The 23,150-nt window shown below is 40.8% G+C and overlaps 40 non-coding genes across 40 annotated transcripts; all 40 read right to left on the bottom strand.

Annotated features, from left to right (window-relative positions):
* Positions 1-369: 369 nt before the first annotated feature.
* TRNAH-GUG (transfer RNA histidin (anticodon GUG)) lies at positions 370-441 on the bottom strand. The gene has a single exon. It is a non-coding gene; the product is annotated as a tRNA-His (tRNA).
* Positions 442-1,163: 722 nt separating this feature from the next.
* On the bottom strand, positions 1,164-1,235 carry TRNAH-GUG (transfer RNA histidin (anticodon GUG)). Its single transcript has one exon. It is a non-coding gene; the product is annotated as a tRNA-His (tRNA).
* Positions 1,236-1,431: 196 nt separating this feature from the next.
* On the bottom strand, positions 1,432-1,503 carry TRNAH-GUG (transfer RNA histidin (anticodon GUG)). Its single transcript has one exon. It is a non-coding gene; the product is annotated as a tRNA-His (tRNA).
* Positions 1,504-1,695: 192 nt separating this feature from the next.
* TRNAH-GUG (transfer RNA histidin (anticodon GUG)) lies at positions 1,696-1,767 on the bottom strand. Its single transcript has one exon. It is a non-coding gene; the product is annotated as a tRNA-His (tRNA).
* A 191-nt stretch (positions 1,768-1,958) lies between these two features.
* TRNAH-GUG (transfer RNA histidin (anticodon GUG)) lies at positions 1,959-2,030 on the bottom strand. The gene has a single exon. It is a non-coding gene; the product is annotated as a tRNA-His (tRNA).
* Positions 2,031-2,221: 191 nt separating this feature from the next.
* Positions 2,222-2,293, bottom strand: TRNAH-GUG (transfer RNA histidin (anticodon GUG)). Its single transcript has one exon. It is a non-coding gene; the product is annotated as a tRNA-His (tRNA).
* A 713-nt stretch (positions 2,294-3,006) lies between these two features.
* On the bottom strand, positions 3,007-3,078 carry TRNAH-GUG (transfer RNA histidin (anticodon GUG)). Its single transcript has one exon. It is a non-coding gene; the product is annotated as a tRNA-His (tRNA).
* Positions 3,079-3,791: 713 nt separating this feature from the next.
* On the bottom strand, positions 3,792-3,863 carry TRNAH-GUG (transfer RNA histidin (anticodon GUG)). The gene has a single exon. It is a non-coding gene; the product is annotated as a tRNA-His (tRNA).
* A 722-nt stretch (positions 3,864-4,585) lies between these two features.
* Positions 4,586-4,657, bottom strand: TRNAH-GUG (transfer RNA histidin (anticodon GUG)). Its single transcript has one exon. It is a non-coding gene; the product is annotated as a tRNA-His (tRNA).
* Positions 4,658-5,380: 723 nt separating this feature from the next.
* Positions 5,381-5,452, bottom strand: TRNAH-GUG (transfer RNA histidin (anticodon GUG)). The gene has a single exon. It is a non-coding gene; the product is annotated as a tRNA-His (tRNA).
* A 192-nt stretch (positions 5,453-5,644) lies between these two features.
* On the bottom strand, positions 5,645-5,716 carry TRNAH-GUG (transfer RNA histidin (anticodon GUG)). Its single transcript has one exon. It is a non-coding gene; the product is annotated as a tRNA-His (tRNA).
* Positions 5,717-5,907: 191 nt separating this feature from the next.
* TRNAH-GUG (transfer RNA histidin (anticodon GUG)) lies at positions 5,908-5,979 on the bottom strand. The gene has a single exon. It is a non-coding gene; the product is annotated as a tRNA-His (tRNA).
* A 199-nt stretch (positions 5,980-6,178) lies between these two features.
* TRNAH-GUG (transfer RNA histidin (anticodon GUG)) lies at positions 6,179-6,250 on the bottom strand. Its single transcript has one exon. It is a non-coding gene; the product is annotated as a tRNA-His (tRNA).
* Positions 6,251-6,442: 192 nt separating this feature from the next.
* TRNAH-GUG (transfer RNA histidin (anticodon GUG)) lies at positions 6,443-6,514 on the bottom strand. Its single transcript has one exon. It is a non-coding gene; the product is annotated as a tRNA-His (tRNA).
* Positions 6,515-6,705: 191 nt separating this feature from the next.
* Positions 6,706-6,777, bottom strand: TRNAH-GUG (transfer RNA histidin (anticodon GUG)). The gene has a single exon. It is a non-coding gene; the product is annotated as a tRNA-His (tRNA).
* Positions 6,778-7,496: 719 nt separating this feature from the next.
* Positions 7,497-7,568, bottom strand: TRNAH-GUG (transfer RNA histidin (anticodon GUG)). Its single transcript has one exon. It is a non-coding gene; the product is annotated as a tRNA-His (tRNA).
* A 191-nt stretch (positions 7,569-7,759) lies between these two features.
* Positions 7,760-7,831, bottom strand: TRNAH-GUG (transfer RNA histidin (anticodon GUG)). The gene has a single exon. It is a non-coding gene; the product is annotated as a tRNA-His (tRNA).
* A 199-nt stretch (positions 7,832-8,030) lies between these two features.
* On the bottom strand, positions 8,031-8,102 carry TRNAH-GUG (transfer RNA histidin (anticodon GUG)). The gene has a single exon. It is a non-coding gene; the product is annotated as a tRNA-His (tRNA).
* A 191-nt stretch (positions 8,103-8,293) lies between these two features.
* On the bottom strand, positions 8,294-8,365 carry TRNAH-GUG (transfer RNA histidin (anticodon GUG)). Its single transcript has one exon. It is a non-coding gene; the product is annotated as a tRNA-His (tRNA).
* A 199-nt stretch (positions 8,366-8,564) lies between these two features.
* On the bottom strand, positions 8,565-8,636 carry TRNAH-GUG (transfer RNA histidin (anticodon GUG)). The gene has a single exon. It is a non-coding gene; the product is annotated as a tRNA-His (tRNA).
* A 192-nt stretch (positions 8,637-8,828) lies between these two features.
* TRNAH-GUG (transfer RNA histidin (anticodon GUG)) lies at positions 8,829-8,900 on the bottom strand. Its single transcript has one exon. It is a non-coding gene; the product is annotated as a tRNA-His (tRNA).
* Positions 8,901-9,091: 191 nt separating this feature from the next.
* TRNAH-GUG (transfer RNA histidin (anticodon GUG)) lies at positions 9,092-9,163 on the bottom strand. Its single transcript has one exon. It is a non-coding gene; the product is annotated as a tRNA-His (tRNA).
* A 1,345-nt stretch (positions 9,164-10,508) lies between these two features.
* Positions 10,509-10,580, bottom strand: TRNAH-GUG (transfer RNA histidin (anticodon GUG)). The gene has a single exon. It is a non-coding gene; the product is annotated as a tRNA-His (tRNA).
* Positions 10,581-12,362: 1,782 nt separating this feature from the next.
* Positions 12,363-12,434, bottom strand: TRNAH-GUG (transfer RNA histidin (anticodon GUG)). Its single transcript has one exon. It is a non-coding gene; the product is annotated as a tRNA-His (tRNA).
* A 2,047-nt stretch (positions 12,435-14,481) lies between these two features.
* Positions 14,482-14,553, bottom strand: TRNAH-GUG (transfer RNA histidin (anticodon GUG)). The gene has a single exon. It is a non-coding gene; the product is annotated as a tRNA-His (tRNA).
* A 723-nt stretch (positions 14,554-15,276) lies between these two features.
* Positions 15,277-15,348, bottom strand: TRNAH-GUG (transfer RNA histidin (anticodon GUG)). Its single transcript has one exon. It is a non-coding gene; the product is annotated as a tRNA-His (tRNA).
* A 454-nt stretch (positions 15,349-15,802) lies between these two features.
* Positions 15,803-15,874, bottom strand: TRNAH-GUG (transfer RNA histidin (anticodon GUG)). The gene has a single exon. It is a non-coding gene; the product is annotated as a tRNA-His (tRNA).
* A 192-nt stretch (positions 15,875-16,066) lies between these two features.
* On the bottom strand, positions 16,067-16,138 carry TRNAH-GUG (transfer RNA histidin (anticodon GUG)). Its single transcript has one exon. It is a non-coding gene; the product is annotated as a tRNA-His (tRNA).
* Positions 16,139-16,598: 460 nt separating this feature from the next.
* On the bottom strand, positions 16,599-16,670 carry TRNAH-GUG (transfer RNA histidin (anticodon GUG)). Its single transcript has one exon. It is a non-coding gene; the product is annotated as a tRNA-His (tRNA).
* Positions 16,671-17,393: 723 nt separating this feature from the next.
* On the bottom strand, positions 17,394-17,465 carry TRNAH-GUG (transfer RNA histidin (anticodon GUG)). The gene has a single exon. It is a non-coding gene; the product is annotated as a tRNA-His (tRNA).
* Positions 17,466-17,656: 191 nt separating this feature from the next.
* Positions 17,657-17,728, bottom strand: TRNAH-GUG (transfer RNA histidin (anticodon GUG)). Its single transcript has one exon. It is a non-coding gene; the product is annotated as a tRNA-His (tRNA).
* Positions 17,729-17,920: 192 nt separating this feature from the next.
* Positions 17,921-17,992, bottom strand: TRNAH-GUG (transfer RNA histidin (anticodon GUG)). Its single transcript has one exon. It is a non-coding gene; the product is annotated as a tRNA-His (tRNA).
* Positions 17,993-18,980: 988 nt separating this feature from the next.
* On the bottom strand, positions 18,981-19,052 carry TRNAH-GUG (transfer RNA histidin (anticodon GUG)). Its single transcript has one exon. It is a non-coding gene; the product is annotated as a tRNA-His (tRNA).
* A 723-nt stretch (positions 19,053-19,775) lies between these two features.
* TRNAH-GUG (transfer RNA histidin (anticodon GUG)) lies at positions 19,776-19,847 on the bottom strand. The gene has a single exon. It is a non-coding gene; the product is annotated as a tRNA-His (tRNA).
* A 192-nt stretch (positions 19,848-20,039) lies between these two features.
* Positions 20,040-20,111, bottom strand: TRNAH-GUG (transfer RNA histidin (anticodon GUG)). Its single transcript has one exon. It is a non-coding gene; the product is annotated as a tRNA-His (tRNA).
* Positions 20,112-20,302: 191 nt separating this feature from the next.
* Positions 20,303-20,374, bottom strand: TRNAH-GUG (transfer RNA histidin (anticodon GUG)). The gene has a single exon. It is a non-coding gene; the product is annotated as a tRNA-His (tRNA).
* Positions 20,375-20,565: 191 nt separating this feature from the next.
* On the bottom strand, positions 20,566-20,637 carry TRNAH-GUG (transfer RNA histidin (anticodon GUG)). The gene has a single exon. It is a non-coding gene; the product is annotated as a tRNA-His (tRNA).
* A 713-nt stretch (positions 20,638-21,350) lies between these two features.
* On the bottom strand, positions 21,351-21,422 carry TRNAH-GUG (transfer RNA histidin (anticodon GUG)). The gene has a single exon. It is a non-coding gene; the product is annotated as a tRNA-His (tRNA).
* A 713-nt stretch (positions 21,423-22,135) lies between these two features.
* TRNAH-GUG (transfer RNA histidin (anticodon GUG)) lies at positions 22,136-22,207 on the bottom strand. The gene has a single exon. It is a non-coding gene; the product is annotated as a tRNA-His (tRNA).
* A 722-nt stretch (positions 22,208-22,929) lies between these two features.
* On the bottom strand, positions 22,930-23,001 carry TRNAH-GUG (transfer RNA histidin (anticodon GUG)). The gene has a single exon. It is a non-coding gene; the product is annotated as a tRNA-His (tRNA).
* Between the last annotated feature and the right edge of the window lie 149 nt (positions 23,002-23,150).

The raw sequence follows: 23,150 nt of genomic DNA, 5'->3' as shown, positions 1-23,150 counted from the left end.
TTATTATGACTGCGTGATTACGTTTCGTAACCTGTTACTCTGAAATGGAATTTAATGTAGAATCCCAAAATATGACGCAAAACAACAAAAACTACATATAGCACAATCGCCCGAGACCAGGATTCGAACGTGGGTTATTGCGGCCACAACGCAATGTCCTATCCACTAGACAATCACGGCTAGCCAGTCATGTCCTGATTAGGTGCTACTCAGTAAGCGACGAATAAGTATAGTGCATTGAACTTGCATTTAATCTACAGTTTATAATGACTGCGTGATTACGTTTCGTAACCTGTTACTCTGAAATGGAATTGAATGTAGAATCTTAAAATATGACGCAAAACAACAAAAACTACATATAGCACAATCTGCCGAGACCAGGATTCGAACCTGGGTTATTGCGGCCACAACGCAATGTCCTAACCACTAGACGATCACGGCTAGCTAGAGTCATGTTCGGATAACGTGATGCTCAGTAAGCGACGAATAAGTATAGTGCATTTATTTTGCATTTAATCTACAGTTTATGATGACTGCGTAATTATGTTTGCTAACCTGTCACTCTGAAATGGAATTGAATGTAGAATTCCAAAATACGACGCAAAACAACAAAAACTACATATAGCACTATCTGCCGAGACCAGGATTCGAAACTGGGTTATTGCGGGCACAACGCAATGTCCTAACCACTAGACGATCACGGCTAGCTAGAGTCATGTTCGGATAACGTGATGCTCAGTAAGCGACGAATAAGTATAGTGCATTTATTTTGCATTTAATCTACAGTTTATGATGACTGCAGTGCGTTATTATGTTTGCTAACCTGTTAACCTGGAAAAGAATTGAAAGTAGAATCCCAAAATACGACTCAAAACAACAAAAACTACATATCGCACAATCTGCCTAGACCAGGATTCGAACCTGGGTTATTGCGGCCACAACGCAATGTCCTAACCACTAGACGATCACGGCTAGCTAGAGTCATGTTCGGATTACGTGCTACTCAGTAAGCGACGAATAAGTATAGTGCATTGATCTTGCATTTAATCTACAGTTTATGATGACTGCGTAATTATGTTTGCTAACCTGTCACTCTGAAATGGAATTGAATGTAGAATTCCAAAATACGACGCAAAACAACAAAAACTACATATAGCACAATGTGCCGAGACCAGGATTCGAACCTGGGTTATTGCGGCCACAACGCAATGTCCTAACCACTAGACGATCACGGCTAGCTAGAGTCATGTTCGGAGAACGTGATGCTCAGTAAGCGACGAATAAGTATAGTGCATTTATTTTGCATTTAATCTACAGTTTATGATGACTGCAGTGCGTTATTATGTTTGCTAACCTGTTAACCTGGAAAAGAATTGAAAGTAGAATCCCAAAATACGACTCAAAACAACAAAAACTACATATCGCACAATCTGCCGAGACCAGGATTCGAACCTGGGTTATTGCGGCCACAACGCAATGTCCTAACCACTAGACGATCACGGCTAGCTAGAGTCATATTCGGATAACGTGATGCTCAGTAAGCGACGAATAAGTATAGTGCATTGATCTTCCATTTAATCTACAGTTTATGATGACTGCGTGATTATGTTTGCCAACCTGTTACCCTGGAAGTAAAATTGAATGTAGAATCCCAAAATACGACGCAAAACAACAAAAACTGCATATAGCACAATGTGCCGAGACCAGGATTCGAACCTGGGTTATTGCGGCCACAACGCAATGTCCTAACCACTAGACGATCACGGCTAGCTAGAGTCATGTTTGGATAACGTGATGCTCAGTAAGCGACGAATAAGTATAGTGCATTTATTTTGCATTTAACCTACAGTTTATAATGACTGCGTGATTATGATTCGTAACCTGTTACTCTAAAATGGAATTGAATGTAGAATCTCAAAATACGACTCAAAACAACAAAAACTACATATCGCACAATCTGCCGAGACCAGGATTCGAACCTGGGTTATTGCGGCCACAACGCAATGTCCTAACCACTAGACGATCACGGCTAGCTAGAGTCATGTTCGGATTAGGTGCTACTCAGTAAGCGACGACTAAGTATAGTGCATTAAATTTGCATTTAATCTACAGTTTATAATGACTGCGTGATTATGTTTCGTAACCTGTTACTCTGAAATGGAATTGAATGTAGAATCCCAAAATACGACTCAAAACAACAAGAACTACATATAGCACAATCTGCCGAGACCAGGATTCGAACCTGGGTTATTGCGGCCACAACACAATGTCCTAACCACTAGACGATCACGGCTAACTAGAGTCATGTTCGAACAACGTGATGCTCAGTAAGCGATGAATAAGTATAGTGCATGTATTTTGCATGTAATCTACAGTTTATGATGACTGCGTTATTGTGTTTGCTAACCTGTTACCCTGGAAAAGAATTGAAAGTAGAATCCCAAAATACGACTCAAAACAACAAAAACTACATATCGCACAATCTGCCGAGACCAGGCTTCGAACCTGGGTTATTGCGGTCACAATGGAATGTCCTATCCACTAGACGATCACGGCTAGCCAGTCATGTCCTGATTAGGTGCTACTCAGTAAGCGACGAATAAGTATAGTGCATTGAACTTGCATTTAATCTACAGTTTATCATGACTGCGTGATTACGTTTCGTAACCTGTTACTCTGAAATGGAATTTAATGTAGAATCCCAAAATATGACGCAAAACAACAAAAACTACATATAGCACAATCGCCCGAGACCAGGATTCGAACGTGGGTTATTGCGGCCACAACGCAATGTCCTATCCACTAGACAATCACGGCTAGCCAGTCATGTCCTGATTAGGTGCTACTCAGTAAGCGACGAATAAGTATAGTGCATTGAACTTGCATTTAATCTACAGTTTATAATGACTGCGTGATTACGTTTCGTAACCTGTTACTCTGAAATGGAATTGAATGTAGAATCTTAAAATATGACGCAAAACAACAAAAACTACATATAGCACAATCTGCCGAGACCAGGATTCGAACCTGGGTTATTGCGGCCACAACACAATGTCCTAACCACTAGACGATCACGGCTAACTAGAGTCATGTTCGGACAACGTGATGCTCAGTAAGCGATGAATAAGTATAGTGCATGTATTTTGCATGTAATCTACAGTTTATGATGACTGCGTTATTGTGTTTGCTAACCTGTTACCCTGGAAAAGAATTGAAAGTAGAATCCCAAAATACGACTCAAAACAACAAAAACTACATATCGCACAATCTGCCGAGACCAGGCTTCGAACCTGGGTTATTGCGGTCACAATGGAATGTCCTATCCACTAGACGATCACGGCTAGCCAGTCATGTCCTGATTAGGTGCTACTCAGTAAGCGACGAATAAGTATAGTGCATTGAACTTGCATTTAATCTACAGTTTATTATGACTGCGTGATTACGTTTCGTAACCTGTTACTCTGAAATGGAATTTAATGTAGAATCCCAAAATATGACGCAAAACAACAAAAACTACATATAGCACAATCGCCCGAGACCAGGATTCGAACGTGGGTTATTGCGGCCACAACGCAATGTCCTATCCAATAGACAATCACGGCTAGCCAGTCATGTCCTGATTAGGTGCTACTCAGTAAGCGACGAATAAGTATAGTGCATTGAACTTGCATTTAATCTACAGTTTATAATGACTGCGTGATTACGTTTCGTAACCTGTTACTCTGAAATGGAATTGAATGTAGAATCTTAAAATATGACGCAAAACAACAAAAACTACATATAGCACAATCTGCCGAGACCAGGATTCGAACCTGGGTTATTGCGGCCACAACGCAATGTCCTAACCACTAGACGATCACGGCTAGCTAGAGTCATGTTCGGATAACGTGATGCTCAGTAAGCGACGAATAAGTATAGTGCATTTATTTTGCATTTAATCTACAGTTTATGATGACTGCGTAATTATGTTTGCTAACCTGTCACTCTGAAATGGAATTGAATGTAGAATTCCAAAATACGACGCAAAACAACAAAAACTACATATAGCACTATCTGCCGAGACCAGGATTCGAAACTGGGTTATTGCGGGCACAACGCAATGTCCTAACCACTAGACGATCACGGCTAGCTAGAGTCATGTTCGGATAACGTGATGCTCAGTAAGCGACGAATAAGTATAGTGCATTTATTTTGCATTTAATCTACAGTTTATGATGACTGCAGTGCGTTATTATGTTTGCTAACCTGTTAACCTGGAAAAGAATTGAAAGTAGAATCCCAAAATACGACTCAAAACAACAAAAACTACATATCGCACAATCTGCCTAGACCAGGATTCGAACCTGGGTTATTGCGGCCACAACGCAATGTCCTAACCACTAGACGATCACGGCTAGCTAGAGTCATGTTCGGATTACGTGCTACTCAGTAAGCGACGAATAAGTATAGTGCATTGATCTTGCATTTAATCTACAGTTTATGATGACTGCGTAATTATGTTTGCTAACCTGTCACTCTGAAATGGAATTGAATGTAGAATTCCAAAATACGACGCAAAACAACAAAAACTACATATAGCACAATGTGCCGAGACCAGGATTCGAACCTGGGTTATTGCGGCCACAACGCAATGTCCTAACCACTAGACGATCACGGCTAGCTAGAGTCATGTTCGGATAACGTGATGCTCAGTAAGCGACGAATAAGTATAGTGCATTTATTTTGCATTTAATCTACAGTTTATAATGACTGCGTGATTATGATTCGTAACCTGTTACTCTGAAATGGAATTGAATGTAGAATCTCAAAATATGACTCAAAACAACAAAAACTACATATAGCACAATCTGCCGAGACCAGGATTCGAAACTGGGTTATTGCGGGCACAACGCAATGTCCTAACCACTAGACGATCACGGCTAGCTAGAGTCATGTTCGGATAACGTGATGCTCAGTAAGCGACGAATAAGTATAGTGCATTTATTTTGCATTTAATCTACAGTTTATGATGAATGCAGTGCGTTATTATGTTTGCTAACCTGTTAACCTGGAAAAGAATTGAAAGTAGAATCCCAAAATACGACTCAAAACAACAAAAACTACATATCGCACAATCTGCCTAGACCAGGATTCGAACCTGGGTTATTGCGGCCACAACGCAATGTCCTAACCACTAGACGATCACGGCTAGCTAGAGTCATATTCGGATAACGTGATGCTCAGTAAGCGACGAATAAGTATAGTGCATTGATCTTGCATTTAATCTACAGTTTATGATGACTGCGTGATTATGTTTGCCAACCTGTTACCCTGGAAGTAAAATTGAATGTAGAATCCCAAAATACGACGCAAAACAACAAAAACTACATATAGCACAATGTGCCGAGACCAGGATTCGAACCTGGGTTATTGCGGCCACAACGCAATGTCCTAACCACTAGACGATCACGGCTAGCTAGAGTCATGTTCGGATAACGTGATGCTCAGTAAGCGACGAATAAGTATAGTGCATTGATCTTGCATTTAATCTACAGTTTATGATGACTGCGTGATTATGTTTGCCAACCTGTTACCCTGGAAGTAAAATTGAATGTAGAATCCCAAAATACGACGCAAAACAACAAAAACTACATATAGCACAATGTGCCGAGACCAGGATTCGAACCTGGGTTATTGCGGCCACAACGCAATGTCCTAACCACTAGACGATCACGGCTAGCTAGAGTCATGTTCGGATAACGTGATGCTCAGTAAGCGACGAATAAGTATAGTGCATTTATTTTGCATTTAATCTACAGTTTATAATGACTGCGTGATTATGATTCGTAACCTGTTACTCTGAAATGGAATTGAATGTAGAATCTCAAAATACGACTCAAAACAACAAAAACTGCATATCGCACAATCTGCCGAGACCAGGGTTCGAACCTGGGGTATTGCGACCACAACGCAATGTCCTAACCACTAGACGATCACGGCTAGCTAGAGTCATGTTCGGATTATATAATTAGGTGCTACTCAGTAAGCGACGAATAAGTATAGTGCATTAAACTTGCATTTAATCTACTGTTTATAATGACTGCGTGATTATGTTTCGTAACCTGTTACTCTGAAATGGAATTGAATGTAGAATCCCAAAATACGACTCAAAACAACAAGAACTACATATAGCACAATCTGCCGAGACCAGGATTCGAACCTGGGTTATTGCGGCCACAACGCAATGTCCTAACCACTAGACGATCACGGCTAGCTAGAGTCATGTTCGGATTACGTGCTACTCAGTAAGCGAGGAATAAGTATAGTGCATTGATCTTGCATTTAATCTACAGCTTATGATGACTGCGGGATTATGTTTGCCAACCTGTTACCCTGGAAGTAAAATTGAATGTAGAATCCCAAAATACGACGCAAAACAACAAAAACTACATATAGCACAATCTGCCGAGACCAGGATTCGAACCTGGGTTATTGCGGCCACAACGCAATGTCCTAACCACTAGACGATCACGGCTAGCTAGAGTCATGTTCGGATAACGTGATGCTCAGTAAGCGACGAATAAGTATAGTGCATTTATTTTGCATTTAATCTACAGTTTATAATGACTGCGTGATTATGATTCGTAACCTGTTACTCTGAAATGGAATTGAATGTAGAATCTCAAAATACGACTCAAAACAACAAAAACTACATATCGCACAATCTGCCGAGACCAGGGTTCGAACCTGGGTTATTGCGACCACAACGCAATGTCCTAACCACTAGACGATCACGGCTAGCTAGAGTCATATTCGGATAACGTGATGCTCAGTAAGCGACGAATAAGTATAGTGCATTGATCTTGCATTTAATCTACAGTTTATGATGACTGCGTGATTATGTTTGCCAACCTGTTACCCTGGAAGTAAAATTGAATGTAGAATCCCAAAATACGACGCAAAACAACAAAAACTACATATAGCACAATGTGCCGAGACCAGGATTCGAACCTGGGTTATTGCGGCCACAACGCAATCTCCTAACCACTAGACGATCACGGCTAGCTAGAGTCATGTTCGGATAACGTGATGCTCAGTAAGCGACGAATAAGTATAGTGCATTTATTTTGCATTTAATCTACAGTTTATAATAACTGCGTGATTATGATTCGTAACCTGTTACTCTGAAATGGAATTGAATGTAGAATCTCAAAATACGACTCAAAACAACAAAAACTACATATCGCACAACCTGCCGAGACCAGGGTTCGAACCTGGGTTATTGCGACCACAACGCAATGTCCGAACCACTAGACGATCACGGGTAGCTAGAGTCATGTTCGGATAACGTGATGCTCAGTAAGCGACGAATAAGTATAGTGCATTGATCTTGCATTTAATCTACAGTTTATGATGACTGCGTGATTATGTTTGCCAACCTGTTACCCTGGAAGTAAAATTGAATGTAGAATCCCAAAATACGACGCAAAACAACAAAAACTACATATAGCACAATGTGCCGAGACCAGGATTCGAACCTGGGTTATTGCGGCCACAACGCAATGTCCTAACCACTAGACGATCACGGCTAGCTAGAGTCATGTTCGGATAACGTTATGCTCAGTAAGCGACGAATAAGTATAGTGCATTTATTTTGCATTTAATCTACAGTTTATAATGACTGCGTGATTATGATTCGTAACCTGTTACTCTGAAATGGAATTGAATGTAGAATCTCAAAATACGACTCAAAACAACAAAAACTACATATCGCACAATCTGCCGAGACCAGGGTTCGAACCTGGGTTATTGCGACCACAACGCAATGTCCTAACCACTAGACGATCACGGCTAGCTAGAGTCATGTTCGGATTATATAATTAGGTGCTACTCAGTAAGCGACGAATAAGTATAGTGCATTAAACTTGCATTTAATCTACTGTTTATAATGACTGCGTGATTATGTTTCGTAACCTGTTACTCTGAAATGGAATTGAATGTAGAATCTCAAAATACGACTCAAAACAACAAAAACTACATATCGCACAATCTGCCGAGACCAGGGTTCGAACCTGGGTTATTGCGACCACAACGCAATGTCCTAACCACTAGACGATCACGGCTAGCTAGAGTCATATTCGGATAACGTGATGCTCAGTAATCGACGAATAAGTATAGTGCATTTATTTTGCATTTAATCTACAGTTTATAATGACTGCGTGATTATGATTCGTAACCTGTTACTCTGAAATGGAATTGAATGTAGAATCTCAAAATACGACTCAAAACAACAAAAACTACATATCGCACAATCTGCCGAGACCAGGGTTCGAACCTGGGTTATTGCGACCACAACGCAATGTCCTAACCACTAGACGATCACGGCTAGCTAGAGTCATGTTCGGATTATATAATTAGGTGCTACTCAGTAAGCGACGAATAAGTATAGTGCATTAAACTTGCATTTAATCTACTGTTTATAATGACTGCGTGATTATGTTTCGTAACCTGTTACTCTGAAATGGAATTGAATGTAGAATCCCAAAATACGACTCAAAACAACAAGAACTACATATAGCACAATCTGCCGAGACCAGGATTCGAACCTGGGTTATTGCGGCCACAACGCAATGTCCTAACCACTAGACGATCACGGCTAGCTAGAGTCATGTTCGGATTACGTGCTACTCAGTAAGCGACGAATAAGTATAGTGCATTGATCTTGCATTTAATCTACAGCTTATGATGACTGCGGGATTATGTTTGCCAACCTGTTACCCTGGAAGTAAAATTGAATGTAGAATCCCAAAATACGACGCAAAACAACAAAAACTACATATAGCACAATCTGCCGAGACCAGGATTCGAACCTGGGTTATTGCGGCCACAACGCAATGTCCTAACCACTAGACGATCACGGCTAGCTAGAGTCATGTTCGGATAACGTGATGCTCAGTAAGCGACGAATAAGTATAGTGCATTTATTTTGCATTTAATCTACAGTTTATAATGACTGCGTGATTATGATTCGTAACCTGTTACTCTGAAATGGAATTGAATGTAGAATCTCAAAATACGACTCAAAACAACAAAAACTACATATCGCACAATCTGCCGAGACCAGGGTTCGAACCTGGGTTATTGCGACCACAACGCAATGTCCTAACCACTAGACGATCACGGCTAGCTAGAGTCATATTCGGATAACGTGATGCTCAGTAAGCGACGAATAAGTATAGTGCATTGATCTTGCATTTAATCTACAGTTTATGATGACTGCGTGATTATGTTTGCCAACCTGTTACCCTGGAAGTAAAATTGAATGTAGAATCCCAAAATACGACGCAAAACAACAAAAACTACATATAGCACAATGTGCCGAGACCAGGATTCGAACCTGGGTTATTGCGGCCACAACGCAATCTCCTAACCACTAGACGATCACGGCTAGCTAGAGTCATGTTCGGATAACGTGATGCTCAGTAAGCGACGAATAAGTATAGTGCATTTATTTTGCATTTAATCTACAGTTTATAATAACTGCGTGATTATGATTCGTAACCTGTTACTCTGAAATGGAATTGAATGTAGAATCTCAAAATACGACTCAAAACAACAAAAACTACATATCGCACAACCTGCCGAGACCAGGGTTCGAACCTGGGTTATTGCGACCACAACGCAATGTCCGAACCACTAGACGATCACGGGTAGCTAGAGTCATGTTCGGATAACGTGATGCTCAGTAAGCGACGAATAAGTATAGTGCATTGATCTTGCATTTAATCTACAGTTTATGATGACTGCGTGATTATGTTTGCCAACCTGTTACCCTGGAAGTAAAATTGAATGTAGAATCCCAAAATACGACGCAAAACAACAAAAACTACATATAGCACAATGTGCCGAGACCAGGATTCGAACCTGGGTTATTGCGGCCACAACGCAATGTCCTAACCACTAGACGACTCAAAACAACAAGAACTACATATCGCACAATCTACCGGGACCAGGATTCGAAACTGGGTTATTGCGGCCACAACGCAATGTCCTAACCACTAGACGATCACGGCTAGCTAGAGTCATGTTCGGATAACGTGATGCTCAGTAAGCGACGAATAAGTATAGTGCATTTATTTTGCATTTAATCTACAGTTTATGATGACTGCGTTATTATGTTTGCTAACCTGTTACCCTGGAAAAGAATTGAAAGTAGAATCCCAAAATACGACTCAAAATAACAAAACAACGACATAACGCACAATCTGCCGAGACCAGGATTCGCACCTGGGTTATTGCGGCCACAACGCAATGTCCTAACCACTAGACGATCACGGCTAGCTAGAGTCATGTTCGGATTACGTGCTACTCAGTAAGCGACGAATAAGTATAGTGCATTGATCTTGCATTTAATCTACAGTTTATGATGACTGCGTAATTATGTTTCGTAACCTGTTTCTCTGAAATGGAATTGAATGTAGCATCCCAAAATACGACTCAAAACAACAAGAACTACGTATAGCACAATCTGCCGAGACCAGGATTCGAACCTGGGTTATTGCGGCCACAACGCAATGTCCTAACCACTAGACGATCACGGCTAGCTAGAGTCATGTTCGGATCACGTGCTACTCAGTAAGCGACGAATAAGTATAGTGCATTTATTTTGCATTTAATTTACAGTTTATGATGACTGCGTTATTATGTTTGCTAACCTGTTACCCTGGAAAAGAATTGACAGTAGAATCCCAAAATACGACTCAAAATAACAAATCAACGACATAACGCACAATCTGCCGAGACCAGGATTCGAACCTGGGTTATTGCGGCCACAACGCAATTTCCTGACCACTAGACGATCACGGCTAGCTAGAGTCATGTTCGCATTACGTGCTACTCTGTAAGCGACGAATAAGTATAGTACATTGATCTTGCATTTAATCTACAGTTTATAATGACTGCGTGATTATGTTTGCCAACCTGTTACCCTGGAAGTAAAATTGAATGTAGAATCCCAAAATACGACTCAAAACAACAAGAACTACATATAGCACAATCTGCCGAGACCAGGATTGGAACCTGGGTTATTGCGGCCACAACGCAATGTCCTAACCACTAGACGATCACGGCTAGCTAGAGTCATGTTCGCATTACGTGCTACTCAGTAAGCGACGAATAAGTATAGTGCATTGATCTTGCATTTAATTTACAGTTTATAATGACTGCGTGATTATGTTTCGTAACCTGTTACTCTGAAATGGAATTGAATGTAGAATCCCAAAATACGACTCAAAATAACAAAACAACGACATAACGCACAATATGCAGAGACCAGGATTCGAACCTGGGTTATTGCGGCCACAACGCAATGTCCTAACCACTAGACGATCACGGCTAGCTAGAGTCATGTTCGCATTACGTGCTACTCAGTAAGCGACGAATAAGTATAGTGCATTGATCATGCATTTAATCTACAGTTTATGATGACTGCGTGATTATGTTTGCCAACCTGTTACCCTGGAAGTAAAATTGAATGTAGAATCCCAAAATACGACGCAAAACAACAAAAACTACATATAGCACAATCGCCCGAGACCAGGATTCGAACCTGGGTTATTGCGGCCACAACGCAATGTCCTATCCACTAGACAATCACGGCTAGCCAGTCATGTCCTGATTTGGTGCTACTCAGTAAGCGACGAATAAGTATAGTGCATTTATTTTGCATTTAATCTACAGTTTATGATGACTGCGTTATTATGTTTGCTAACCTGTTACCCTGGAAAAGAATTGAAAGTAGAATCCCAAAATACGACTCAAAATAACAAAACAACGACATAACGCACAATCTGCCGAGACCAGGATTCGCACCTGGGTTATTGCGGCCACAACGCAATGTCCTAACCACTAGACGATCACGGCTAGCTAGAGTCATGTTCGGATTACGTGCTACTCAGTAAGCGACGAATAAGTATAGTGCATTGATCTTGCATTTAATCTACAGTTTATGATGACTGCGTAATTATGTTTGCTAACCAGTCACTCTGAAATGGAATTGAATGTAGAATTCCAAAATACGACGCAAAACAACAAAACAACGACATAACGCACAATCTGCCCAGACCAGGATTCGAACCTGGGTTATTACGGCCACAACGAAATGTCCTAACCACTAGACGATCACGGCTAGCTAGAGTCATGTTCGGATAACGTGATGCTCAGTAAGCGACGAATAAGTATAGTGCATTTATTTTGCATTTAATCTACAGTTTATGATGACTGCAGTGCGTTATTATGTTCGCTAACCTGTTAACCTGGAAAAGAATTGAAAGTAGAATCCCAAAATACGACTCAAAACAACAAAAACTACATATCGCACAATCTGCCGAGACCAGGATTCGAACCTGGGTTATTGCGGCCACAACGCAATGTCCTAACCACTAGACGATCACGGCTAGCTAGAGTCATATTCGGATAACGTGATGCTCAGTAAGCGACGAATAAGTATAGTGCATTTATTTTGCATTTAATCTACAGTTTATAATGACTGCGTGATTATGATTCGTAACCTGTTACTCTGAAATGGAATTGAATGTAGAATCCCAAAATACGACTCAAAACAACAAGAACTACGTATAGCACAATCTGCCGAGACCAGGATTCGAACCTGGGTTATTGCGGCCACAACGAAATGTCCTAACCACTAGACGATCACGGCTAGCTAGAGTCATGTTCGCATTACGTGCTACTCAGTAAGCGACGAATAAGTATAGTGCATTGATCATGCATTTAATCTACAGTTTATGATGACTGCGTGATTATGTTTGCCAACCTGTTACCCTGGAAGTAAAATTGAATGTAGAATCCCAAAATACGACGCAAAACAACAAAAACTACATATAGCACAATCGCCCGAGACCAGGATTCGAACCTGGGTTATTGCGGCCACAACGCAATGTCCTATCCACTAGACAATCACGGCTAGCCAGTCATGTCCTGATTTGGTGCTACTCAGTAAGCGACGAATAAGTATAGTGCATTTATTTTGCATTTAATCTACAGTTTATGATGACTGCGTTATTATGTTTGCTAACCTGTTACCCTGGAAAAGAATTGAAAGTAGAATCCCAAAATACGACTCAAAATAACAAAACAACGACATAACGCACAATCTGCCGAGACCAGGATTCGCACCTGGGTTATTGCGGCCACAACGCAATGTCCTAACCACTAGACGATCACGGCTAGCTAGAGTCATGTTCGGATTACGTGCTACTCAGTAAGCGACGAATAAGTATAGTGCATTGATCTTGCATTTAATCTACAGTTTATGATGACTGCGTAATTATGTTTGCTAACCAGTCACTCTGAAATGGAATTGAATGTAGAATTCCAAAATACGACGCAAAACAACAAAACAACGACATAACGCACAATCTGCCCAGACCAGGATTCGAACCTGGGTTATTACGGCCACAACGAAATGTCCTAACCACTAGACGATCACGGCTAGCTAGAGTCATGTTCGGATAACGTGATGCTCAGTAAGCGACGAATAAGTATAGTGCATTTATTTTGCATTTAATCTACAGTTTATGATGACTGCAGTGCGTTATTATGTTCGCTAACCTGTTAACCTGGAAAAGAATTGAAAGTAGAATCCCAAAATACGACTCAAAACAACAAAACAACGACATAACGCACAATCTGCCCAGACCAGGATTCGAACCTGGGTTATTGCGGCCACAACGCAATGTCCTAACCACTAGACGATCACGGCTAGCTAGAGTCATATTCGGATAACGTGATGCTCAGTAAGCGACGAATAAGTATAGTGCATTTATTTTGCATTTAATCTACAGTTTATAATGACTGCGTGATTATGATTCGTAACCTGTTACTCTGAAATGGAATTGAATGTAGAATCCCAAAATACGACTCAAAAGAACAAAAACTACATATCGCACAATCTGCCGAGACCAGGATTCGAACCTGGGTTATTGCGGCCACAACGAAATGTCCTAACCACTAGACGATCACGGCTAGCTAGAGTCATGTTCGGATTAGGTGCTACTCAGTAAGCGACGAATAAGTATAGTGCATTGATCTTGCATTTAATCTACAGTTTATGATGACTGCGTGATTATGTTTGCCAACCTGTTACTCTGAAATGGAATTGAATGTAGAATTCCAAAATACGACGCAAAACAACAAAAACTACATATAGCACAATCTGCCGAGACCAGGATTCCAAACTGGGTTATTGCGGGCACAACGCAATGTCCTAACCACTCGACGATCACGGCTAGCTAGAGTCATGTTCGGATAACGTGATGCTCAGTAAGCGACGAATAAGTATAGTGCATTTATTTTGCATTTAATCTACAGTTTATGATGCCTGCAGTGCGTTATTATGTTTGCTAACCTGTTAACCTGGAAAAGAATTGAAAGTAGAATCCCAAAAAACGACTCAAAACAACAAAAACTATATATCGCACAATCTGCCGAGACCAGGATTCGAACCTGGGTTATTGCGGCCACAACGCAATGTCCTAACCACTAGACGATCACGGCTAGCTAGAGTCATGTTCGGATTAGGTGCTACTCAGTAAGCGACGAATAAGTATAGTGCATTGATCTTGCATTTAATCTACAGTTTATGATGACTGCGTAATTATGTTTGCTAACCTGTCACTCTGAAATGGAATTGAATGTAGAATTCCAAAATACGACGCAAAACAACAAAAACTACATATAGCACAATCTGCCGAGACCAGGATTCGAAACTGGGTTATTGCGGGCACAACGCAATGTCCTAACCACTAGACGATCACGGCTAGCTAGAGTCATGTTCGGATAACGTGATGCTCAGTAAGCAACGAATAAGTATAGTGCATATATTTTGCATTTAATCTACAGTTTATGATGCCTGCAGTGCGTTATTATGTTTGCTAACCTGTTAACCTGGAAAAGAATTGAAAGTAGAATCCCAAAATACGACTCAAAACAACAAAAACTACATATCGCACAATCTGCCGAGACCAGGATTCGAACCTGGGTTGTTGCGGCCACAACGAAATGTCCGAACCACTAGACGATCACGGCTAGCTAGAGTCATATTCGGATAACGTAATGCTAAGTAAGCGACGAATAAGTATAGTGCATTGATCTTGAATTTAATCTACAGTTTATGATGACTGCGTGATTATGTTTGCCAACCTGTTACCCTGGAAGTAAAATTGAATGTAGAATCCCAAAATACGACGCAAAACAACAAAAACTACATATAGCACAATGTGCCGAGACCAGGATTCGAACCTGGGTTATTGCGGCCACAACGCAATGTCCTAACCACTAGACGATCACGGCTAGTTAGAGTCATGTTCGGATAACGTGATGCTCAGTAAGCGACGAATAAGTATAGTGCATTTATTTTGCATTTAATCTACAGTTTATAATGACTGCGTGATTATGATTCGTAACCTGTTACTCTGAAATGGAATTGAATGTAGAATCTCAAAATACGACTCAAAACAACAAAAACTACATATCGCACAATCTGCCGAGACCAGGATTCGAACCTGGGTTATTGCGGCCACAACGCAATGTCCTAACCACTAGCCGATCACGGCTAGCTAGAGTCATGTTCGGATTAGGTGCTACTCAGTAAGCGACGACTAAGTATAGTGCATTAAACTTGCATTTAATCTACAGTTTATAATGACTGCGTGATTATGTTTCGTAACCTGTTACTCTGAAATGGAATTGAATGTAGAATCCCAAAATACGACTCAAAACAACAAGAACTACATATAGCACAATCTGCCGAGACCAGGATTCGAACCTGGGTTATTGCGGCCACAACGCAATGTCCTAACCACTAGACGATCACGGCTAGCTAGAGTCATGTTCGGATTACGTGCTACTCAGTAAGCGACGAATAAGTATAGTGCATTGATCTTGCATTTAATCCACAGTTTATGATGACTGCGGGATTATGTTTGCCAACCTGTTACCCTGGAAGTAAAATTGAATGTAGAATCCCAAAATAAGACGCAAAACAACAAAAACTACATATAGCACAATCTGCCGAGACCAGGATTCGAACCTGGGTTATTGCGGCCACAACACAATGTCCTAACCACTAGACGATCACGGCTAGCTAGAGTCATGTTCGTATTACGTGCTACTCAGTAAGCGACGAATAAGTATAGTGCATTTATTTTGCATTTAATTTACAGTTTATGATGACTGCGGGATTATGTTTGCCAACCTGTTACCCTGGAAGTAAAATTGAATGTAGAATCCCAAAATAAGACGCAAAACAACAAAAACTACATATAGCACAATCTGCCGAGACCAGGATTCGAACCTGGGTTATTGCGGCCACAACGCAATTTCCTGACCACTAGACGATCACGGCTAGCTAGAGTCATGTTCGCATTACGTGATGCTCAGTAAGCGACGAATAAGTATAGTGCATTTATTTTGCATTTAATCTACAGTTTATGATGCCTGCAGTGCGTTATTATGTTTGCTAACCTGTTAACCTGGAAAAGAATTGAAAGTAGAATCCCAAAAAACGACTCAAAACAACAAAAACTACATATCGCACAATCTGCCGAGACCAGGATTCGAACCTGGGTTATTGCGGCCACAACGCAATGTCCTAACCACTAGACGATCACGGCTAGCTAGAGTCATGTTCGGATTAGGTGCTACTCAGTAAGCGACGAATAAGTATAGTGCATTGATCTTGCATTTAATCTACAGTTTATGATGACTGCGTAATTATGTTTGCTAAACTGTCACTCTGAAATGGAATTGAATGTAGAATTCCAAAATACGACGCAAAACAACAAAAACTACATATAGCACAATCTGCCGAGACCAGGATTCGAAACTGGGTTATTGCGGGCACAACGCAATGTCCTAACCACTAGATGATCACGGCTAGCTAGAGTCATGTTCGGATAACGTGATGCTCAGTAAGCGACGAATAAGTATAGTGCATATATTTTGCATTTAATCTACAGTTTATGATGCCTGCAGTGCGTTATTATGTTTGCTAACCTGTTAACCTGGAAAAGAATTGAAAGTAGAATCCCAAAATACGACTCAAAACAACAAAAACTACATATCGCACAATCTGCCGAGACCAGGATTCGAACCTGGGTTATTGCGGCCACAACGAAATGTCCGAACCACTAGACGATCACGGCTAGCTAGAGTCATATTCGTATAACGTGATGCTAAGTAAGCGACGAATAAGTATAGTGCATTGATCTTGCATTTAATCTACAGTTTATGATGACTGCGTGATTATGTTTGCCAACCTGTTACCCTGGAAGTAAAATTGAATGTAGAATCCCAAAATACGACGCAAAACAACAAAAACCACATATAGCACAATGTGCCGAGACCAGGATTCGAACCTGGGTTATTGCGGCCACAACGCAATGTCCTAACCACTAGACGATCACGGCTAGTTAGAGTCATGTTCGGATAACGTGATGCTCAGTAAGCGACGAATAAGTATAGTGCATTTATTATGCATTTAATCTACAGTTTATAATGACTGCGTGATTATGATTCGTAACCTGTTAGTCTGAAATGGAATTGAATGTAGAATCTCAAAATACGACTCAAAACAACAAAAACTACATATCGCACAATCTGCCGAGACCAGGATTCGAACCTGGGTTATTGCGGCCACAACGCAATGTCCTAACCACTAGACGATCACGGCTAGCTAGAGTCATGTTCGGATTAGGTGCTACTCAGTAAGCGACGACTAAGTATAGTGCATTAAACTTGCATTTAATCTACAGTTTATGATGACTGCGGGATTATGTTTGCCAACCTGTTACCCTGGAAGTAAAATTGAATGTAGAATCCCAAAATAAGACGCAAAACAACAAAAACTACATATAGCTCAATCTGCCGAGACCAGGATTCGAACCTGGGTTATTGCGGCCACAACACAATGTCCTAACCACTAGACGATCACGGCTAGCTAGAGTCATGTTCGTATTACGTGCTACTCAGTAAGCGACGAATAAGTATAGTGCATTTATTTTGCATTTAATTTACAGTTTATGATGACGGCGTTATTATGTTTGCTAACCTGTTACCCTGGAAAAGAATTGAAAGTAGAATCCCAAAATACGACTCAAAATAACAAATCAACGACATAACGCACAATCTGCCGAGACCAGGATTCGAACCTGGGTTATTGCGGCCACAACGCAATTTCCTGAGCACTAGACGATCACGGCTAGCTAGAGTCATGTTCGCATTACGTGCTACTCAGTAAGCGACGAATATGTATAGTGCATTCATCTTGCATTTAATCTACAGCTTATGATGACTGCGTGATTATGTTTGCCAACCTGTTACCCTGGAAGTAAAATTGAATGTAGAATCCCAAAATACGACGCAAAACAACAAAAACTACATATAGCACAATCTACCGAGATCAGGATTCGAACGTGGGTTATTGCGGCCACAACGCAATGTCCTAACCACTAGACGATCACGGCTAGCTAGAGTCATGTTCGGATAACGTGATGCTCAGTAAGCGACGACTAAGTATAGTGCATTAAACTTGCATTTAATCTACAGTTTATAATGACTGCGTGATTATGTTTGCTAACCTGTCACTCTGAAATGGAATTGAATGTAGAATTCCAAAATACGACGCAAAACAACAAAAACTACATATAGCACAATCTGCCGAGACCAGGATTCGAAACTGGGTTATTGCGGGCACAAGGCAATGTCCTAACCACTAGACGATCACGGCTAGCTAGAGTCATGTTCGGAGAACGTGATGCTCAGTAAGCGACGAATAAGTATAGTGCATTTATTTTGCATTTAATCTACAGTTTATGATGACTGCAGTGCGTTATTATGTTTGCTAACCTGTTAACCTGGAAAAGAATTGACAGTAGAATCCCAAAATACGACTCAAAACAACAAAAACTACATATCTCACAATCTGCCGAGACCAGGATTCGAACCTGGGTTATTGCGGCCACAACGCAATGTCCTAACCACTAGACGATCACGGCTAGCTAGAGTCATATTCGGATAACGTGATGCTCAGTAAGCGACGAATAAGTATAGTGCATTGATCTTCCATTTAATCTACAGTTTATGATGACTGCGTGATGATGTTTGCCAACCTGTTACCCTGGAAGTAAAATTGAATGTAGAATCCCAAAATACGACGCAAAACAACAAAAACTACATATAGCACAATCTGCCGAGATCAGGATTCGAACGTGGGTTATTGCGGCCACAACGCAATGTCCCAACCACTAGACGATCACGGCTAGCTAGAGTCATGTTCGGATAACGTGATGCTCAGTAAGCGACGACTAAGTATAGTGCATTAAACTTGCATTTAATCTACAGTTTATAATGACTGCGTGATTATGTTTGCTAACCTATCACTCTGAAATGGAATTGAATGTAGAATTCCAAAATACGACGCAAAACAACAAAAACTACATATAGCACAATCTGCCGAGACCAGGATTCGAAACTGGGTTATTGCGGGCACAAGGCAATGTCCTAACCACTAGACGATCACGGCTAGCTAGAGTCATGTTCGGAGAACGTGATGCTCAGTAAGCGACGAATAAGTATAGTGCATTTATTTTGCATTTAATCTACAGTTTATGATGACTGCAGTGCGTTATTATGTTTGCTAACCTGTTAACCTGGAAAAGAATTGAAAGTAGAATCCCAAAATACGACTCAAAACAACAAAAACTACATATCGCACAATCTGCCGAGACCAGGATTCGAACCTGGGTTATTGCGGCCACAACGCAATGTCCTAACCACTAGACGATCACGGCTAGCTAGAGTCATATTCGGATAACGTGATGCTCAGTAAGCGACGAATAAGTATAGTGCATTGATCTTCCATTTAATCTACAGTTTATGATGACTGCGTGATTATGTTTGCCAACCTGTTACCCTGGAAGTAAAATTGAATGTAGAATCCCAAAATACGACGCAAAACAACAAAAACTGCATATAGCACAATGTGCCGAGACCAGGATTCGAACCTGGGTTATTGCGGCCACAACGCAATGTCCTAACCACTAGACGATCACGGCTAGCTAGAGTCATGTTTGGATAACGTGATGCTCAGTAAGCGACGAATAAGTATAGTGCATTTATTTTGCATTTAACCTACAGTTTATAATGACTGCGTGATTATGATTCGTAACCTGTTACTCTAAAATGGAATTGAATGTAGAATCTCAAAATACGACTCAAAACAACAAAAACTACATATCGCACAATCTGCCGAGACCAGGATTCGAACCTGGGTTATTGCGGCCACAACGCAATGTCCTAACCACTAGACGATCACGGCTAGCTAGAGTCATGTTCGGATTAGGTGCTACTCAGTAAGCGACGACTAAGTATAGTGCATTAAATTTGCATTTAATCTACAGTTTATAATGACTGCGTGATTATGTTTCGTAACCTGTTACTCTGAAATGGAATTGAATGTAGAATCCCAAAATACGACTCAAAACAACAAGAACTACATATAGCACAATCTGCCGAGACCAGGATTCGAACCTGGGTTATTGCGGCCACAACACAATGTCCTAACCACTAGACGATCACGGCTAACTAGAGTCATGTTCGAACAACGTGATGCTCAGTAAGCGATGAATAAGTATAGTGCATGTATTTTGCATGTAATCTACAGTTTATGATGACTGCGTTATTGTGTTTGCTAACCTGTTACCCTGGAAAAGAATTGAAAGTAGAATCCCAAAATACGACTCAAAACAACAAAAACTACATATCGCACAATCTGCCGAGACCAGGCTTCGAACCTGGGTTATTGCGGTCACAATGGAATGTCCTATCCACTAGACGATCACGGCTAGCCAGTCATGTCCTGATTAGGTGCTACTCAGTAAGCGACGAATAAGTATAGTGCATTGAACTTGCATTTAATCTACAGTTTATCATGACTGCGTGATTACGTTTCGTAACCTGTTACTCTGAAATGGAATTTAATGTAGAATCCCAAAATATGACGCAAAACAACAAAAACTACATATAGCACAATCGCCCGAGACCAGGATTCGAACGTGGGTAATTGCGGCCACAACGCAATGTCCTATCCACTAGACAATCACGGCTAGCCAGTCATGTCCTGATTAGGTGCTACTCAGTAAGCGACGAATAAGTATAGTGCATTGAACTTGCATTTAATCTACAGTTTATAATGACTGCGTGATTACGTTTCGTAACCTGTTACTCTGAAATGGAATTGAATGTAGAATCTTAAAATATGACGCAAAACAACAAAAACTACATATAGCACAATCTGCCGAGACCAGGATTCGAACCTGGGTTATTGCGGCCACAACACAATGTCCTAACCACTAGACGATCACGGCTAACTAGAGTCATGTTCGGACAACGTGATGCTCAGTAAGCGATGAATAAGTATAGTGCATGTATTTTGCATGTAATCTACAGTTTATGATGACTGCGTTATTGTGTTTGCTAACCTGTTACCCTGGAAAAGAATTGAAAGTAGAATCCCAAAATACGACTCAAAACAACAAAAACTACATATCGCACAATCTGCCGAGACCAGGCTTCGAACCTGGGTTATTGCGATCACAATGGAATGTCCTATCCACTAGACGATCACGGCTAGCCAGTCATGTCCTGATTAGGTGCTACTCAGTAAGCGACGAATAAGTATAGTGCATTGAACTTGCATTTAATCTACAGTTTATTATGACTGCGTGATTACGTTTCGTAACCTGTTACTCTGAAATGGAATTTAATGTAGAATCCCAAAATATGACGCAAAACAACAAAAACTACATATAGCACAATCGCCCGAGACCAGGATTCGAACGTGGGTTATTGCGGCCACAACGCAATGTCCTATCCACTAGACAATCACGGCTAGCCAGTCATGTCCTGATTAGGTGCTACTCAGTAAGCGACGAATAAGTATAGTGCATTGAACTTGCATTTAATCTACAGTTTATAATGACTGCGTGATTACGTTTCGTAACCTGTTACTCTGAAATGGAATTGAATGTAGAATCTTAAAATATGACGCAAAACAACAAAAACTACATATAGCACAATCTGCCGAGACCAGGATTCGAACCTGGGTTATTGCGGCCACAACGCAATGTCCTAACCACTAGACGATCACGGCTAGCTAGAGTCATGTTCGGATAACGTGATGCTCAGTAAGCGACGAATAAGTATAGTGCATTTATTTTGCATTTAATCTACAGTTTATGATGACTGCGTAATTATGTTTGCTAACCTGTCACTCTGAAATGGAATTGAATGTAGAATTCCAAAATACGACGCAAAACAACAAAAACTACATATAGCACTATCTGCCGAGACCAGGATTCGAAACTGGGTTATTGCGGGCACAACGCAATGTCCTAACCACTAGACGATCACGGCTAGCTAGAGTCATGTTCGGATAACGTGATGCTCAGTAAGCGACGAATAAGTATAGTGCATTTATTTTGCATTTAATCTACAGTTTATGATGACTGCAGTGCGTTATTATGTTTGCTAACCTGTTAACCTGGAAAAGAATTGAAAGTAGAATCCCAAAATACGACTCAAAACAACAAAAACTACATATCGCACAATCTGCCTAGACCAGGATTCGAACCTGGGTTATTGCGGCCACAACGCAATGTCCTAACCACTAGACGATCACGGCTAGCTAGAGTCATGTTCGGATTACGTGCTACTCAGTAAGCGACGAATAAGTATAGTGCATTGATCTTGCATTTAATCTACAGTTTATGATGACTGCGTAATTATGTTTGCTAACCTGTCACTCTGAAATGGAATTGAATGTAGAATTCCAAAATACGACGCAAAACAACAAAAACTACATATAGCACAATGTGCCGAGACCAGGATTCGAACCTGGGTTATTGCGGCCACAACGCAATGTCCTAACCACTAGACGATCACGGCTAGCTAGAGTCATGTTCGGAGAACGTGATGCTCAGTAAGCGACGAATAAGTATAGTGCATTTATTTTGCATTTAATCTACAGTTTATGATGACTGCAGTGCGTTATTATGTTTGCTAACCTGTTAACCTGGAAAAGAATTGAAAGTAGA

The sequence above is a fragment of the Saccoglossus kowalevskii genome, chromosome 6 (assembly GCF_978046115.1).
Source record: "Saccoglossus kowalevskii chromosome 6, keSacKowa6.1, whole genome shotgun sequence".
Taxonomy (NCBI): domain Eukaryota; kingdom Metazoa; phylum Hemichordata; class Enteropneusta; family Harrimaniidae; genus Saccoglossus; species Saccoglossus kowalevskii.
The sequence above is the reverse complement of the archived record's forward strand: the minus strand, read 5'-3'. Positions and strand labels throughout refer to the sequence as shown.